General features: G+C 32.9%; 1 protein-coding gene and 1 long non-coding RNA gene across 18 annotated transcripts in view; one reads left to right on the forward strand and one right to left on the reverse strand.

Moving 5' to 3' along the window:
• The window catches only part of LOC137243327 (EH domain-binding protein 1-like), a 143,475-nt gene that overhangs the window by 43,364 nt on the left and 87,408 nt on the right, over positions 1–12,703 (forward strand). The window lies entirely within an intron of this gene.
• LOC137243333 (uncharacterized) lies at positions 6,002–7,286 on the reverse strand. Its single transcript, XR_010950505.1, has 3 exons — positions 6,787–7,286; positions 6,567–6,694; positions 6,002–6,463 (listed from the first exon to the last, which is right to left on the reverse strand). It is a non-coding gene; the product is annotated as an uncharacterized lncRNA (long non-coding RNA).

Raw genomic sequence — 12,703 nt, forward strand, 5'->3', positions numbered from 1 at the left:
ACTAATGAAACATGCCTTTTACATTAATACTAGTAACACAACAGCAAAATTAGTAAATTTTCGAAAATATAAAAGTAAAAAGTTTCAAACTCTTTGACGTACTTACATAACGAAAAATTCACTTTTTTTCTCACACTTAATGTTGAAATTTGTCAAAAATTTTCCACCTGGTCCTTCCAGCGGAGTGGGGGCCGCCCTCTACCTCTGCTTCCATAGGCGGGTTCCGATAGAAACACTTTCTTGGCCGGAGCGTCATCTTTCATTCGCATAACATGGCCTAGTCAGCGCAGCCGCTGCGTTTCAATTCGCTGGACTATGTTGATGTCTGCGTATAGCTCGTACAGCTCATCATTAAATCTTTTTCGGTACTCGCCATCGCCTACGCGTAGAGGTCCATAAATCTTTCGAAGAACTTTTCTCTCGAACACTCCCAAAGCCGCTTCATCTGCTGTTGTCATGGTCCATGCTTCTGCCCCATATAGCAGGACGGGTACGATAAGTGAGTATGAGTTTCGTTTGCCGAGAGAGGACTTTACTTTTCAATTGCCTACCTAGTCCAAAGTAGCATTTATTGGCAAGAGTTATTCGTAGGCGGTTAAGCGCCGCACCTATTTTTGAGTAGACGGTTGTTCGCTAAATTTGCTAAGATATTTTAATTAAAAATAATATTAATTATTTTATATTCGTTCTCAAAACTAAGCAAATAAGTTCGTAACCACGCCCACTTTTATATAATGATCTACGTTGTATGCGATATAAAATGGTCAAAATTTAAGATTTTTTTTTACTTCTTTTTAATGGCCTAGCCTACTTCCTTGAACTATAATTAAGGCATGACGTGGCTGAATGCGTTTGTAACACTTCGATCATCGTAGGGGTGCGGGTTCAGATACCACTCCCGGGAGAAAAGGCTTTGAAGAGATTTACAAGGTATAATCGAAACAACTGTTGCCTTTTTCGTCCTGATGTCACGTTGTTTAAATTTTTCCCAAATTATTAAATAAATTATAATTAACTTGGTTGAACAGTTAAAATTATCCTCTTTTCATTTTTTTTTTTTGATTTGTTTAATTTCTTCGTTTTTTATTTACATTTTTTTTATATTGAATTTTTTTGTATAGTTTTTAGAATATTTTTAGTTCATTTTGAATTATTTTTAATTTATTTAAAATTATTTATTTTTTTTTTAATTCCTTCTTTTAGATTTTTTTTGGAATTTCTTTTTATACATTTTTTGTTTTATTTTTCAAATTTGAAATTGTTGTATAGTTTTTTTTTTAATATTTTTAGTTTATTTTGAATCATTTTTAATTTATTTTAAATTATTTATCTTTTTTAAATTCTTTCTTTCAAATTTTTTTTTGGAATTTCTTTTTATAAATTTTTCGTTTTATTTTTTAATTTTTAATTAAAATTTTTAAGTTTTTCTATTTATAACTATTTTTTTGAATTTACTATTGTATATTTTATTGGTTAATTAATTTTTTTAAATTTTTTTCATAACATTTTTTTTATATTATTTAAAATTTTACTTTTTAATTTTTCCAAAATGTAAAATAGTTTTCATTAGACATTTTTACACATTTCTGTTTAGGTTTTCGGAAATAATTTTTTTTTTCAATTTCTTATTTTTCTAAACTGTTTACATTTTTTTATATAAACTTTTTTTATGTTTCTTTATTTGCAAACAATTTTGTTTGGAATTACATGCATACCTATTGCATATTTTTCTTTGAAATTTTCTTTATGTTTTTTATTTTTAGAAATTTTTTTGTAAATTTTTATTTTTCTCCTTTCAATATGCGTTTATTGAGTCCAAGCAGTTAAAATCATTCATCACTCTTAGACATTTTCTATTTTAAAATTTTTCTGCATGAAAAATGATGCTGACAATTTCAAACTCTGATGAAAAATGTGCTAAAACTTCCAAGATATTTCCACACATATACCAAAATTTTTCACAAATAAAAACAGAAAAATTCTAAGTAAAAAAAAGTCTGACTAAAAAATAATGCGCATTTCGCGCACAACGTCAGCCAAGTTCAATTGCCTTGACTTTGTTTATATTTCAAATTGATTATGACTTTTAAAATTAATGCCTTGGCTATTTAATGTTTGCGTAATTTATGAATATAGATAATATTCAAAGAATTTAGACAAACAGAAAATGAAAATAAATACTTCCTCACAGAAAATTGTGGTGCTAATGAGTTCCTATAGCTTCATTTATTGTTATCGAGTTAAATTTTTTCAATTTTTTTTTTCATACATAACTTTAATTTTCATGCACGGCATTGCATTTTAATCCGACGTTTTGTTTATTTTTCTTGACATTCATAAAAATTATCAATTTTTATCAGCGTTTACTAGGCGCTGTCTTATCTGCTCATAACAATGCTTAGCGTAAAAAACAAAAAGGCAACCACGCTCTCCTCACGCTTATCTAAAAATTCTAATATTGGTTCAATTTTGCTAAACTTTCAAGTTTTTCTAAATTGAGTTTGTTTACATACAAATATACGTACTTACTAATAAAATTCTATTTTATTTTCGTTTGCTTCTTCGCCTGTTTGTTTATACTTTTCTTACTCGTTTCTTAAATTTTCTATAAAAAAACGAAGTGAAAAAATCACGGAAATCCAGTGTTGCTTGTTTTGGCAAACAGCATAAACATACAACACATCTATGCGCATATATTTGTATGTAAATATCGATTGCATCATCATCGCAATTCATATCATTGACAGCTCCAATAGCTACCAACCACGAGCTATATCATTCACGGTTTCAGCTATTCGAACTCGAAAACTGTAGATACACTCCATGTACTCTGTACTTACTTTGACGTTCAGAGTAGTCCGTCCCCTTATAGTTGGCTATTGTAGCTTAAATTGTCGTCGCTGGCGCAATCGAGCATTAATTTCGCAAAACAAAACAATTTTTTTCTTTTTAAATATATTAACAATGCATGGCAGAGCTTTCTGAAAGGTGAATGGTGGATGATGGATGTTGAATGGTGATGTGGTGCGACATTTATCGATTCATCTGCTTTAATATGAAGCGCTCTAGATAGATATTACATACAATTTGTATGAGCTTAGGTATGCGAAGAGTAAGTATTAAATTACCCACAAAAAATGCGCATTTTATATAAGACATTTCATTTAGTTGAAATTAGCTGTGTTTTTTACATGTATATACATATGTACTTAAACTTTATATGAAGTGCCAAGTGCATAACTATATCCACACTTATGAAATTGTTGTGCAGCAAACTAGTAGTGCTGAATTTCAGTATGCCTTATACTCAGTTGCAACTGAAATATGTCTTTCCATTTTATCTCAATTCAGCTTAAGGTTTTACCAACAGAGGTACGGGTCTCCGCTATTAAGCGCAACCCGTTTTGTAGCGAGTTATTTAAACTCTGCCGCGAGTCTTCAATAATTGCCGCTAGATAGGTCTTCTAAACATTATCTAAGTGATGATAAGCGTTTTTTTACACGCAATTGTAGATGTATATACATGTAAAAAAAAAAAACACGGCTATTATTATGAGATGAAGGCAGAAATTTGTAAACATTTGTATGTAACATATCATATTTTGCTGTATTGATGGCGCAAGAGAAAAAGCTCTTTTTGAAAGACATCTAAAATAGTATGAGGCTAGTAGTCGGTAAAAGACGATAGGACATGTAATTTTAGGATGTCAGAGGTATTAGAACTAGTTTAGTCTACCGTCCATAGTGTACCGTCCATCGGATCAAGCAGCCCCACCGCCATGTTCATTATTTCTTATAATCTGGTACCCTATTGCTTGGTGGCTACTTAACAATGTGTGTGTATGTACCATAATGTTTGTAAATATATTTTTTAATTAAATATATATTAAAGTATACATGCAAATGTATTTAACAGCAGCACAACACTTGAACACGTTTCTTATTCACACACCCTTATTTCTTGCTTCATATTCTCTTTTTGTATTTCAGTCCAGACTATGAAATGCATCTTAGAAAACAATAATATAATTCTTCAATCCCTTCGCCACTTTGTTCGAATAGATTCAGAGCTATACAAATGTTTCAGGGCCGAAACAACAATACAGGAATAATTTGCAAATAGTTCTAAAAAACATTGCCGAAATGGTCTCAAAATCTATTTCGAAACAGTCGGGAAATCATCTCTAAACCGCCTACTGATGGGGAATCCCCCTATCTCAGCAGCCTTTTCCAAACCACCCTATTCCACAATATTTTTAAAAAACGCCCTATTTTAGGATTTCTTTCAAAAGCTTATCTCATAATTCTTTGAAGAACGCTCTATCTCAGAACTTCTTTCATAAGCGCCCTATATAATTGCAACATATATTGAACTTTGGTTTGTAAACAAATTCTGATATAGTTAGTACTTTTTCCAAACTTACTCTGAAAAAGGTAGTTTTTCAAAAGCTTTCGACAGTCGAAATAGGTTGATGTTCAACAGTCGAAACAGTCTGAAAATGATAACAAAAATATCAAATGTTTCGGAGATATTCATAACATGATCCCTAATCAGTCCCGGTTTGATCACTAAAATAATCCTGAAATAAACTTGAAAAAAATTCCGTATGATTTCGCTATGATCCCATGTTATCTGGAAATAATCCCGAAACTATCCTTAAAACAATATCAGAATGGTCTCGAAATTAGCCCTAAAATAATTCAGAAACTACCCTGAAATTATCGCAACGTGTCCTGAATTGATTCCGAAACAGTCCTAAAACGAAAAACTCCAAAAATGATCCCGAGATAGTCATCTTCAGACCACCTTAAAACAGCTCCGTTTTTATCCCTGAAAAGTCCTGATTGATCTGTAAAACCATCTCTGAATAAACTTTAAAACAATTCCGAATGCGAGTGAACCCTTAAACAATTAAGAAGCTCTCCTGAAATAATCACAACTTGTCCTGAATTAATTCCGATATAGTCCTAAAATAAAAAAAAATAAATAAAAAACAGATAATGGTTTCCAAATAGTCATCTTGATACGTCCTTAAAATAGTTCCGAATGGCCACGAAGTAATCCCGATGTGATGCCTCAAGTAACAGAGAAACGATTCCCGAATAATTCCGACCACAAACTCCAAACGGTAAAAACTAGTCGCGAACTAAGCAATAAGTAACTAATTACTTTCCAAAATTGCTAAGATCTCGATCTACAGCAGCGAACAGAAAAATAACAGTGGAAATTTTATCAAATTTCGCTGCAGAATTTTTTTTATTTTCCATATTTTCGTAAAAAACTTCTTTGAATTGTGTAACAGAAACTATGCAAATCAAAATCGAAAACGTTTTCGAAAAAATTCGAGTTTTCAAATATTTTCGAAAACGTTTTCGATTGCTCATTGTTTCAAACTTGTTAGGCTTTCGTTTATATAATATATTTACTTGAAGTTGGAACGTTTTAAAATAATTGAAAGTTAAAAAAAAATGCAGGCTATGTCAGGTCCTAATCAGTCTCCGCCTCTACAATTTCTTCTCGCTCTACCTTCTATCAACTTTTAACCCTCTTGCTGCTGCACTCTGCCTATATTCACCTCTATCTCTCTTTTATTTCTTTTTTTTTTATCTTTTCCAATCTAGGATCAACCCATGACCGCCCACTTGCACTACTCGAATTTGGCTTTAAAACAATTTAAAAGCGTTCATTGCATTTGGTAATCTTTATGTGAACTTACTGAATTGCAAATTGTAAACAGCTTTATAGGACATTAATTGCTACAAGAGTTACCTAACAGAAGCCGTCGAATGCTTCAACGTCAATCTTTATCTACCTCTCACAGCCCTTGCATATTTTCATTTTCCTACCAACAAATTACGATCAGAAACTTCTGACATTCCGCCGCTATCACAGTTTGTGTGGAATGTAGAGTTTTTTCCCATTGCTATCTTTATACTCAGCTGTAAACTGTACACAGATTATACATATATTTCCATTAACTTTACATTGTCTTATCGCCAAGTAGAATATGAATTTACTTTCAATAACTCCCATGTTATTGGACTGCCAACAAACTTCAGCGCCTCCTGCCGAGAGCAAAGAGTGGTTATCGGTATGATAGAAGTGGCACTAACGGCAGCAGCGGTAGCAGAAAATCGAACGGCAGCAATGACGGTTGGTGCAACTGACGCCAACTTAGTGATTGTGCGGGCGCAATCTGTAATCTTAATAACGCCATACAAAGAAACAAAAATAATTAAATAAAAGCAAAAGTAGCAGGATCTGCTGGTATTGATGCATGCCAAGCTGGTCGACTTGTTTTGCTTGAGCACTAAAAATTTTCTTTTTTCTTCTTTCAATTTATTACGGATTATTTGCTGCTGTTGATATTTGCTTGATATTGCTTCTGGGTGGCTGCCAAGCTCTATTTGTCGCCCACTTGGCGTGACTGAGTTGATAGTGATGTGATAAAGAGTGCGCAAGCTTTTAAAATAAAACCACATTAAATGAAAATTTCGTATTACAATAACAAAAGAATTGGTATCAGCAGCAGTAGCAGTAGCTGCGATAAGTTCAAAGTACTCACAACTGATAATCCTGGTATGTGTTGCCGCAATCTGCAATAAAATTTAATATACTCTTACGATTTACATACATATTTTTCCACCACCAATGAAGATTGCTCTTTATGTTTTTCATAATCTTGTATACTTTCTTGTTTATGTTTGCAACATAATACGACAAAAGAATAAAGGAAATTTAACTTTAGTCTGGTACATTACATTATGAATCACGGCTGTGGTTACCAATGATGTGGAAAAATCAATCCTTTGGAACGTAACGAATTATGATATGGACTTTATGGGGTAGCTTTAAAGGTGCTTTAAAACAATTTTTAAAACTTGATGTATTCTATGAAAGCTAAGTGAAGGGCTGAAGATTTGAAACTGCAAAGAAAACTAGAGTTTAGCTTTTTTATACTGGTCCAAGTTATTGTGTTTTCAATTTATTTATTTTTTTTTTTTTATTTCTTTCAATTTTTCAATTTAATTTTTTGTATTTCTGTTATATTTGTTTTTATTGCTACACTAATTAACATTTGTTTTTTAAATTTTCGGCGTAAACCAAAATCTATTGTTATTTTTTTTTTTTTATTTCCTTCACCATTTACCACCTAATCCATAGTCATTTACTCTTCCTCATAGAATTTTGAATCTTAAATTTTCTTTGGCTGATCGCCAGCCACGAAATTTGTTTGATAGCAATTGCGGGTGTACAGTTTTTCTTTATTTAAACTCTTTCGATATTGAATACACTTTATTTTGGCTGCGTCATTTTACTGACACTGCTGAAACGTGTCGTTCTTGGCTGTCTGCTTTCATTTCTCGTCTATCTGACCCTGTCTATTTGACCGCTTTGTCTGCCTGCAGTAAGTTCTGCAACATTGTGAGTCAACTTATATATATTATATATATATTTACTTTATTTATGTATATATATATATCTATATTTAAAGGGCGCTCTTTTACCAGGGAATATACTCATTTAGATTGCCTCAACGCCTAATCAACGAAAATGATGCACACTATTTATGAAGAGGGTTGAGGGTTCTTTTGCCAATTGGCATATATTTCTCTAATATTTTTTAAAGGCATTTATTTTATACCTCAAACTTGTTCAACAAAATTAAACATTACCTTAAAAAGTTCAGTAAAAAAAAAGAAAAAACAATTTATAAAAAGAAAAAATTAAATAAAAAATACATAAAAACAAAAATAAAAAAATGTTAATTGAAAATTTGAAAAATAAACGAAAAAACGAGTTTCTAAAATCTTTGTAAAAAAAGAGTTTCAAATTTTAAAAATTTTAAGAATATGTACGAAATAAACGCTGATAGAAAATAGTTTAAAGTGTTCAAAAATAAAAGCTTGTGTATAGAAAAAGTATAAGTAAACAAAAAAAATTAAAAAAGTTAAGAAGGAAAAAAGTCAAACACGAACAAAAATAATAATTGTAAAGATAAAAATTTAAAGAGCTAGGAATAAAACTGTAGTTAAAAAAAATATAAATAAGTTAGAATTAAAAAAAAAAAACTTGAAATGCGAACTAAAAAAATAAAAAAGGAAATATTAAAAAAATAGAAAAAAATGTAAATGAGAGAATAAAAAAATTAGACAAATGAGAAGAGAATAAAAAATAAGAAATAAAAAATAGTAAGAAATAGAAAATTGGAATAAAAAACAAATATTAAAAAAAGTGAAATAGAAATAAAAAAAAAAACAACAAAATAATAAAATAAGAAATGAGAAAAAATTAAAAATAAAAAAAGCTAGAAGAAAAATTGTAAAAAATGAGAAAAAAATACAAAACGAGAAAGATACTTAAAAAATTAGAAATATAAGAAAAAATGAAAAAAATCATAGAAAAATTGAAAAGAGAAAAAATAGATAAAAAAGTAAAACGAAATGATATAAAATAAAAAATAAATAAAACAAAGTGGTACAAAATAAAAAAAATTAATATCACAAAAAAAGTAAAAAAATGAGAAAAACATAGAAAATTAGAACAAAAAAATTTAAAACTAGAAAAAAATAAAGCATTGAAGGCGACAAAAATCAATGGAAAAAAAATTAAAAATGTGAGGCTTAAAATAAATTAAAAGAATAAAACAAATAAAAAATGAGAAGGAAGTAAAAATATAAAAAAAACTGAAAGAAAAAAAAAAAAAAATAAATAAAAAACGATAAGTTCAAAAAAGAAATGTGAAAAAATGAGAACGAAGTAAAATAAGAAAAAAAAAAATGATTAAAAACAGGTAAGGAAGGCTAGGTTCGGGTGTAACCGAACATTACATACTCAGCTGAGAGCTTTGGAGACAAAATAAGGAAAAATCACCATTTAGCAAAATGAACCTAGGGTAACCCTGTAATGTGTTTGTATGACATGGATTTCAAATGGAAGGTATTAAAGAGTATTTTAAAAGGGAGTGGGCCATAGTTCTATAGGTGGACGCCATTTCGGGATATCGTCATAAAGGTGGACCAGGGGTGACTCTAGAATGTTTGTTGTACGATATGAATATCAAACGAAAGGTGTTAATGAGGGTTCTAAAAGGGAGTGGACCTTAGTTGTATATGTGAAGGCGTTTTCGAGATATCGACCAAAATGTGGACCAGGGTGACCCAGAACATCATCTGTCGGGTGCCGCTAATTTATTTATATATGTAATACGACGAACAGTATTCCTGCCAAGATTCCAAGGGCTTTTGATTTCGCCCTGCAGAACTTTTTCATTTTCTCCTACTTAATATGGTAGGTGTCACACCCACTTTACAAAGTTTTTCTCAATTTATATTTTACGTCAATAAACCAATCCAATTACCATGTTTCATCCCTTTTTTCGTATTTGGTATAGAATTATGGCATTTTTTCGTTTTTGGTAATTTTCGATATCGAAAAAGTGGGCGTGGTCATAGTCGGATTTCGGCCATTTTTTATACCAATACAAAGTGAGTTCAGATAAGTACTTGAACTGAGTTTAGTAAAGATACATCGATTTTTGCTCAAGTTATCGTGTTAATGGCCGAGAGGAAGGACAGAGAGTCGACTGTTTATAAAAACTGGGCGTGGCTTCAACAGATTTCGCCCATTTTCGTCATAGAATCTATGTCCCTACCAAATTTCACAAGGATTGATACATTTTTGTTCGACTTATGACATTAAAAGTATTCTAGACGAATTAAATGAAAAAGGGCGGAGTCACGCCCATTTTGAAATTTTCTTTTATTTTTGTATTTTTGTGCACCAAATCATTACTGGAGTTGAATGTTGACATAATTTACTTATATACTGTAAAGATATTAAATTTTTTGTTAAAATTTGACTTAAAATTTTTTTTTTTTTTTAAGTGGGAGTGTTCGTCATCCGATTTTGCTAATTTTTATTTAGCGCACATATAGTAATAGGAGTAACCTGCCTGCCAAATTTCATCATGATATCTTCAACGACTGCCAAATTACTGCTTGCAAAACTATTACTCTACTTTGTCCAAAATTTTACAAATTTTCTATTTTGCGTGATAAGTTCAACGCACCTACCAATTTTCATCGCTTGATTCGTCTTTGGTAATGAATTATCACACTTTTTCGGTTTTTCAAAATTTTCGGTATCGAAAAAGTGGGCGTGGTTGTGGTCCGATTTCGTTCATTTTAAATAGCGATCTGAGATGAACGCCCAGGAACCTAATCAAAATTTACTCAAGCTATCGTGTTTACCGACGGACCGACGGACATGGCTGAATGAATTTATTTTTTTCGCTCAGATCATTTTGATATATAGAAGTCTATATCTATCTCGATTAGTTTATGCCGTTACGGATTACCGTTATGCGAACAAAGTTAATATACTCTATGAGCTCTGCTCAGCTGAGTATAATAAAAAACTAAATATATATAAAAATAAAAGAAATAAATATCAAAAATGAGAAGAAAAATAATAAAACAAAAAGATCAATAAAAAATTTGGAAAAATTTAAAAAGAAAAAAATGAAAGAAATTAAAAGAGTTTGTGAGGACCAAATATAACACCATTAATTTGGCCCACACAAAGCGACCCCACATCATATTCGATACAGCACTAACAACAGCCAGTCACAAAAGGCTATAGCAACAGACCAACTAACAAGTTCAATACAACGCTAGCCGCAACAGCACCATAGCTAATACACTACGTTGGCTTCAGTACTGCGCCGATCTACTACGCTGACCACGACAGCGCCCCGATAATATACTGCGTTGACACAGCAAAGCTACGCAAACCTACTACGTCAACTGTACCAGAGTTACCGTCGTGCCGAAGCACGGAGCTGTGGTCGTGACCAGAGCTACTTGTGGAGCGTCCCTTGAAGTTGTCGGTTCTACCATGCGGACAGGTCGCTTCACAGGAGTGAGTCGTGGCCTCAAGTGGTGAATGTGTCGGTTATACCATCAAACACCGCTTGAGACCTCGTGAGCAACGGCACCACCACAGTAACGCGCCCCGCGAGCAGGTGACATTCGCCAGCCAAACTACCACGCTGGTCGCAATCGCAAACATACTACGTTGGCCATAGCATTACGCCAATCCACTACCCCGGCCACAATCGCACACACACTACGTCGGCCACAGCATTACGCCAGCCACTACGCTGACCGCGACCGCACCACACTAACATATTACGTGGACCACATCACTATGCAAACATACGACGTTGGCCACCGCATTGCGCCAACCCACTACGCTGACCGCAAGCGCCAACATACGACGCGGGCCACCACAGCGCTACGCAAGGACATTTCGTTGGTCACCGCACCGCGCTGGCCACAACAGCACTACGCACACATACTACGGTGACCACAGCAGAGTCACGCAAATACACCTCTCTGAAGTTGGCAAGACAACTTTTACGTGGAAGAAAATTACCTATTGGGAAAATTGCCGTGAATTTGCCGTAATTTATCCGTGAAACAAAAAAATTTGCCGTGGCCATATTTTAGAAAATACAGGGTGGCACGCCAACTTCACGTGAAGTTAGCGTGCCACCCTCAGAAAACCACCTTAGAGACCAGCTAGGAAAATAATTCTTGCACACGAATTTGCCGTAAATTTGCCGTAAATTTGCCGTAGGTAAGTGGCATATTATATAATTTCGAAAAAATAAAATTTAACTTTTTTTTATGGTGCACCGCCAACTTCACGTGAAGTTAGCGTGCCACTTTTCGAAAACCACCTCAGACACCAGTTAGGAAAATAATTCTTGCACGTGAATTTGCCGTAAATTTGCCGTGAATTATCCGTGAAACAAAAAAATTTGCCGCGGCCACGTTTTAGAAAATACAGGGTGGCACGCTAACTTCACGTGAAGTTGGCGTGCCACCCTCAGAAAACCACCTTAGAGGCCAGCTAGAAAAATAATTTGTGCACACGAATTTGCCGTAAATTTGCCGTAGATAAGTGGCATATTTTATAAATTCGAAAAAAAAAATTTCAAATTTTTTTTATGGTGCACCGCCAACTTCACGTGAAGTTAGCGTGCCACCCTCAGAAAACCACCTTAGAGGCCAGCTAGGAAAATAATTCTTGCACACGAATTTTCCGTAAATTTGCCGGAGATAAGTGGAATATTTTATAAATTCGGAAAAGAAAATTCAAATTTTTTTATGGTGCACCGTATGGTAAGTGGCATATTTTATAAAAATATATAGGCGCATAGTCAAAATAAAATAGATTTTATATTTAGCTGCAGATTTTTTGACAGATAGCTCTTAGAAAATTATATCAAAAAGCTGTAACTAAATTTAAAACCTATTTTATTTTGACTATGCGCCTATATATTTTTATAAAATATGCCACTTACCATACGGTGCACCATAAAAAAATTTGAATTTTCTTTTCCGAATTTATAAAATATTCCACTTATCTCCGGCAAATTTACGGAAAATTCGTGTGCAAGAATTATTTTCCTAGCTGGCCTCTAAGGTGGTTTTCTGAGGGTGGCACGCTAACTTCACGTGAAGTTGGCGGTGCACCATAAAAAAAATTTGAATTTTTTTTTTTAATTTATAAAATATGCCACTTATCTACGGCAAATTTACGGCAAATTCGTGTGCAAGAATTATTTTCCTATCTGGCCTCTAAGGTGGTTTTCTGAGGGTGGCACGCTAACTTCACGTGAAGTTGGCGGTG

The sequence above is a fragment of the Eurosta solidaginis genome, chromosome 3 (genome assembly GCF_040869045.1).
Source record: "Eurosta solidaginis isolate ZX-2024a chromosome 3, ASM4086904v1, whole genome shotgun sequence".
NCBI classification, from domain to species: Eukaryota; Metazoa; Arthropoda; class Insecta; order Diptera; family Tephritidae; genus Eurosta; species Eurosta solidaginis.